Source organism: Rattus norvegicus, chromosome 9 (genome assembly GCF_036323735.1).
Source record: "Rattus norvegicus strain BN/NHsdMcwi chromosome 9, GRCr8, whole genome shotgun sequence".
Lineage (NCBI taxonomy): Eukaryota > Metazoa > Chordata > Mammalia > Rodentia > Muridae > Rattus > Rattus norvegicus.
The window spans coordinates 115,639,539-115,645,357 of record NC_086027.1 but is presented as its reverse complement, the minus strand read 5'-3'; the positions used below and the strand labels follow the sequence as shown (position 1 = coordinate 115,645,357).

Sequence of the window (5,819 nt, the reverse complement as noted above, 5' to 3'; positions counted from 1 at the left end):
CTGGGTTACGAGCCATTCAGCTGGGACCCGAGACAAACAAGAGAATCCAAGGCTGCTGTCAGAACTCTTAGGCTTTGTGTTATTTTTTAGTAGCTGTGACTGAAATTCCTCAGAGAACGACTTAAAGGAGGGCTAGTTTAAGCTCACAGCTTCAGAGTTTTGATGCACAGTCCTCGGCTGTGATGATTCTGGGTCCTTGTGCGGCAGTGGACCATGGTACAGGAAGCTTCTGGTCTGTGTGAGACAGAGCATCATGGTACATGAGCCTGTGGGGGTGTGAAGCAGAGCATCATGGTACCGGAAGCTTTTGTCGGGGTTAGGCAGAGCATCGTGGTACAGGAAGCCTGCGGGAGTGTGAGGCAGAGCATGATGGTACAGGAAGCTTTTGTCTGTGTGAAGCAGAACATCATGATATGGGAAGTTTGTGTCTGGTGAGATGGATAATCATGATAGAAAAGCTTCTTTCTGTATGAGGGAGAGCATCATGATACAGGAAGCTTCTGTCAGAGGGAGAGCATCTTGGTACAGGAAGCTTGTGGTGGTATGAAGCAGAGCATCATGGTACTGAAAACCATGGCGGTGTAAGGCACAGTTTCCACCGTCTTCTAAAATAGTGCCCACCAGTTGGTGACAACCTAGTCAGCGCATGAGCCAGTGAGGACATTTCACATTTCAGCCCTAACAGTTTCTACCACATTTAGTCACACTGGTCACACCAGAATAGCCTTGATTATTCATTGTGCCTAAGGGCATGGGTTCTCATTAGAGAGCCTAGATTTATTCGTTCCAAGCAACTCCCTTTTCTGTTCTCTCGCAAAGTCCCAAACTGAAAGGACTTTTCTGGCCATTACACACCAGAACTCGGTCACACCTTTTACCTACTGGGGTCAGAGTTCTGATGCTGAGACTAAAAAATGCCAGGAAGCAACCTCCCCCATGTATTTCTGAGTTACCCACAGTAGCCTCCACTGGGGACCTTGGGTTCTAGTGATTTGCCACCTCTCTGGTGGGCATCACTGTGCTGATGCTGACTTTCCTGTTTGGCACGTTGATATGATAGTAAGGATGCCCAGTGCCCACAGGTAACATGTATGCCTGACATTGCTCCGAAGGATTACAGACATTAACCCCTTTTGTCTGGATGACAGTCTTGCAAGCTGGGAGCTATGATGATCCCCATTTTTCAGGTAAGGAAACTGAGGCATAGAAAGATTGCATAGAAGATCTATTTCAATAGTTACTACACTGAATTGTATTTTGCTTATTTACAAGAGGCTCTGTGACACGGCTGTAATCTTATTCTGATGAACCTGGTAATGTTGCTCTTTCTTCTTTCTGTTTGGTGTATTTGAGACTTAGGGTGTTCTCTGCAGTGTTCATCTAATGATGGCCCTATGATGGTTTCAAAAGAATATGAAACATGCTTCTGGTGCTATTTGTTGACTGGTTCTAATGTGTTAGTGATTTTGGTTCATTATAATTAATAACAAAATTTGCTTTTGTTTTTACACACTCCAGGCACATCTATCCTGTGTCAGGCGGTAACCGCATTTGAAGGAAACACTAGAGCCTTGTCTCTAGGATCACTGTCTCTCCTTCTCCTCAGGGACTGAGGCTGCAGAATCACTGCTGTTAAAATGGACTCTCTCCTTCCTGGCTAGACAGGAGAAGCCGGTTCTCTCATCAGGAGCCGTCTCAGGATGACTGCAGTTCACAGTAAGCTGCTCCATATTTGATGAAGAGCTGGAGGAGAGGAACTCAGAGTCTCTGAACACAAAGAAATGCTAATTAGCCTAGTTTGATTGGCACACGTTGATGTCACACGCCCCTTAAATAGGAACAATTATTAATTGTTAATGAAAACGAAGGAACAGGAAAGTCAAAGGAAAAATCATCTCTTTCTGTGGCCCTTGAATGTCATCCCAAGGTGGACTCTTGAGATCACTGTGAAGGTGACAGTCAGTTCAGGCACCTCAGGAATTTAAGGATGTCACAGAGTTGGCTATCACAAAATAATTGGTGTGTGTGTGTGTGTGTGTATGTGTGTGTGTGTGTGTGCTTGTGTATGTGTGTGAGTATATGTCTTCTTGTGTTCATGTATGTGTGTGTGCATAGGTGTTCATGTATGTGTGTGTATGTGTGTGCATGTTCATCTCTGCCATTGTGATTTCTCCGTTCAATGCAATTTTTAAAGGATAAGACATTTCGTCAGGTATATTTTGCCAATTTCCATAAAGTTTAGGGATTTCTTTGTGTTACAGCCACATAAAGCTATTTTTTTAAAGCTTTTCCCTGTACCTAGGATAAAATCAGGAGCATCACATCAGCAGTCCCTTTATGCGGCTGGGTTATGATTCTACAGTTCAAAATGTCCTTATTTCAAACCGGCCTGAGGGAAGTCTGGCTAAAATCAAGACTTTGGGGATACATGTAACTTGACACTAAACAAATTCTGAGGCTCGCTGTTTATCTTTCTTTCCATGTTGGGTCCCAGATGTGTGCTTTTCTCTAGGCTGTCTGGAACCAACTGATGTTTTTCTTTTTTTTTATTTCCTTCCAGGATCCTCTGTGAGGACAGCGATTGGTGACAAGAGCCATCAGAGCAAGGGGCAGGCTGACAGGAGTGAGGGCAAAGTGGAGCCAGCCCAAAGGGGCTCATTAGCTCAGCATTCTACATCATGGCTAGAGGCCTTGATCTTTACTAGAAAATTCCATACAGTCTCAAGTACTGAGCAAAACAGACAAGATTCCACTCCTAGGAAGTAAATGATGAAGAAAATGTCTTAATAAAAAGATAATTTTAACTAGTGGCCTTTATCATTTTGTTCAAGCACTTACAGATGGAGTGATCAAGAGGGTAAGTTTACAGTTGGTTTCCATCGTTTTTTCATAGATACCACTTGTGACCCACATATGTACCAGAAAGATGTTCTAGACCAGAACGTACGACATGTGAAGGCAGGATGGACATTTTAAAACTGACAGTAGATAGGAAAAGGTTGATCCCCTCAGAAGTGGAGCTTGAGACAAGGATTTGAGTGCAAATCCCTTATTTGCATAGAGCCTGCCAGAAGGGAAGTCAGTCAGGAAGTCAGGCAGGGAGGAGATCCCTGAAGCTCTAAGCCACTAGGGGCAGTATAGAGCAGACCTCAGCATTTAGCCCTGTTATTATATACCAGCTGCAGGTCTAGTTTTGTTTCCAAGTTTTTATCTACCCGGTATTTCCTGATTGCCCTGTGGCAGGTCTAAGAGCCAAGCATGTCCTTGACTATCTGTATTACTATATACAAAACGAAAGCTGTTGACCAGATGGCTTCCTGGAGCCCCTTCTCTCACAGATTCTCCATAGATGTCACGCGTACCCCTTCCCCCATGCCTGGAGCTTTTGAGTCCAAATGAAGCTACCGGGTGAGTGAATAAACAAAGTGAGATGTGTCCACGAGCTGAGATGGCTCACCTTTTTGTCTCCGCAATTTTTCCCTACTTCATTTCATGCACAACTCAGTGAAACCTCTGTGACTCACTTTGGCTCCTAGAGAGATGAGCATTTCAAAGCTCTCCATCCTCTTATCCTGTAATGATGGCTGACATTGCCCTTACAGAATCTTCCTGTCTTTATATCAAGTCACATTAGCAGTGCACAGTTATGTTCAGGAAATGCCAGGCATTTGGGGAAGCAGGCATGTTCTTTGGTGTCAGATTCAGACCTCCTGCAGACTTCTACCAACAATATACACAATACAACAATATACACAATACAACAATATACACAATGCAACAATATACACAATACAACAATATACACAATACAACAATATACACAATACAACAATATACACAATACAACAATATACATAATACAACAATATACATAATACAACAATATACACAATACAATATACACAATACAACAATATACACAATACAACAATATACACAATACAACAATATACACAATACAATAATATACACAATACAACAATATACACAATACAATATACACAATACAACAATATACACAATGCAACAATATACACAATGCAGAGTGTTCCAGGTACTTCATGCTAACAGAGAAGGGAGCTGTTCTCAAGGCCATGCTTCCAGCTGGCTGTGGGGAGTTCTAAGGACAGGAAATGCTCAGTTTGTCCTTCACAAGATTTTTTTGAATTGGGTGCCACTAGGTAGGGTGTGTTGACTTGGGTTGACCTGTTGTCTACCCCCCAAAGTGAGGCAGGAACCCAGGGCTTCATCACTGGAGATGTCCTGTCTGGTCTTCACTCTGAAGCCTCCAGCAATCTGTATGCCCAGAATCTTATAGATGGATATTTGGTGTTTGGACAAACCATCTTCCCATAAGTCTCTTTCCGTGCTGGAAATGAGCCCCAGGGAAACCAGTAGAGGGGTGGTGAGGGCTGGGTGGAGAGAGAGTTCCTCACTCCAGTTTGTAGAAGTGCCTATAACATCATGATCCTGGCTTTAGAGTTCCCCTCAGTCTTATAACTTCCTCAGCCTCCTCCCAACAGACTACATTCAGTTGTCTCCCAGTCCCTAATTACTGAAGCTCCCCCTTTTCCTTGTGCTAAAATTTAAAGCTCGGTGGTTTTTGTTTCACTATTGTTGGGAAACAGATCTTCCTCCCATCTTGCTCTCTACCTGCTGAACAGGCAGCTTTCAAATCAAAAAGCCTTCCTTTCAGGATTTTTAATATCTGTTACTTTAATAGGTTACGAAGCTGGAAGTTACAGGCATCGGATAGGAAGTGGTAGGAACTCCAGGCAAGCTTGTTTCACTTCAGTCTGATTTTAGCACTTGGGGGTGTAAAGAGCCGTAAGCGCTGGCAAAGCACTTATAAGTGTTACCTAAAAGTACATCCTTGCCAGGTGCAGCAGTGACCAGACTCAGGGCAGAGAGTGCTGCAATTGCTTTTGCAATAAGGAAGAGTTTGTTCCACTCTGGAAACTTTTCATCCAGGAAGAATTCATGCCAAAATTTGCTTAAGCACCCTTTTCTTCCAAAGGGCACAGAATCCTTGAGGATGGCCCCACTGGATGGCCAGACCCCATGAATGCCATGAACAACTTGGGAAAAGTAACCCATGTGACACACACTGGAGTCTAAGCAAACTGCCCAGAAATCAACTGCCTTTAGCACAAACTAACTGATTCTCCACAGAAAGCACCCTTCTTGGCAGCACTGTCTCTCCACAAAGGAGAGATAAGTGAATTAAGCTGAGTGTACACAAACCCTTCCACTCCTCTCAAGAACCACAGGAGAAAGTCTCCCCGCCAATCAGAAGAAATGAAGGTGGCTTTTCATATATTGCACTAAGGAAGTATCTACATTGGCTTCTTGTGTTGGTTTAAGTGAGAATGGTACCCATACGTTCGCAGATTTGAATACTTGCTCATGGCGGTTAGGGTGACACTATTTACAAGTATTAGGAGGTACGGCCTTATAGGAGGAAGTATGTCACTGGGGTTGGGCTTTGAGGTTTCAAAAGCCTATTCTAAGCCCAGAGTATCTCTCTGTTTCCTGAACAGCTGGATGTGGAACTCCCAGCTCCTTCTCCAGCATCATGTCTAGCTGCATGCTGCTACCCTGATGACAATGGACCAAACCTCTGTAAGGCAGCCTCAGTTAAATGCTTTCCTTCGTAAGAGTTTCTGTGGACATGGAGACTCTTTGCAGCAGTAGAATGCTGACTCAGACACTTCTTGATCATAGCTGTTAGCAGCAGCCCAATTTACAGAGATGGCTACCATGGACAAAAGTGGCAACTGCCATAGGCAGCTGTCCCCAACTGTTGAGAAGCTGAGGGA

The 5,819-nt window shown here is 43.8% G+C and overlaps 1 long non-coding RNA gene across 4 annotated transcripts; it reads left to right on the top strand.

The window, feature by feature from the left end:
- Window positions 1-310: 310 nt before the first annotated feature.
- On the top strand, window positions 311-2,804 carry LOC102550603 (uncharacterized). Of its 4 annotated transcripts, none has more exons than XR_005489556.2 (3): window positions 311-372; window positions 1,607-1,716; window positions 2,561-2,804. It is a non-coding gene; the product is annotated as an uncharacterized LOC102550603 (long non-coding RNA). The 4 variants fall into 4 exon arrangements; XR_001839995.3 differs by having other exon boundaries at window positions 313-1,187; XR_001839994.3 differs by having other exon boundaries at window positions 322-1,187; window positions 1,519-1,716.
- Window positions 2,805-5,819: the final 3,015 nt, after the last annotated feature.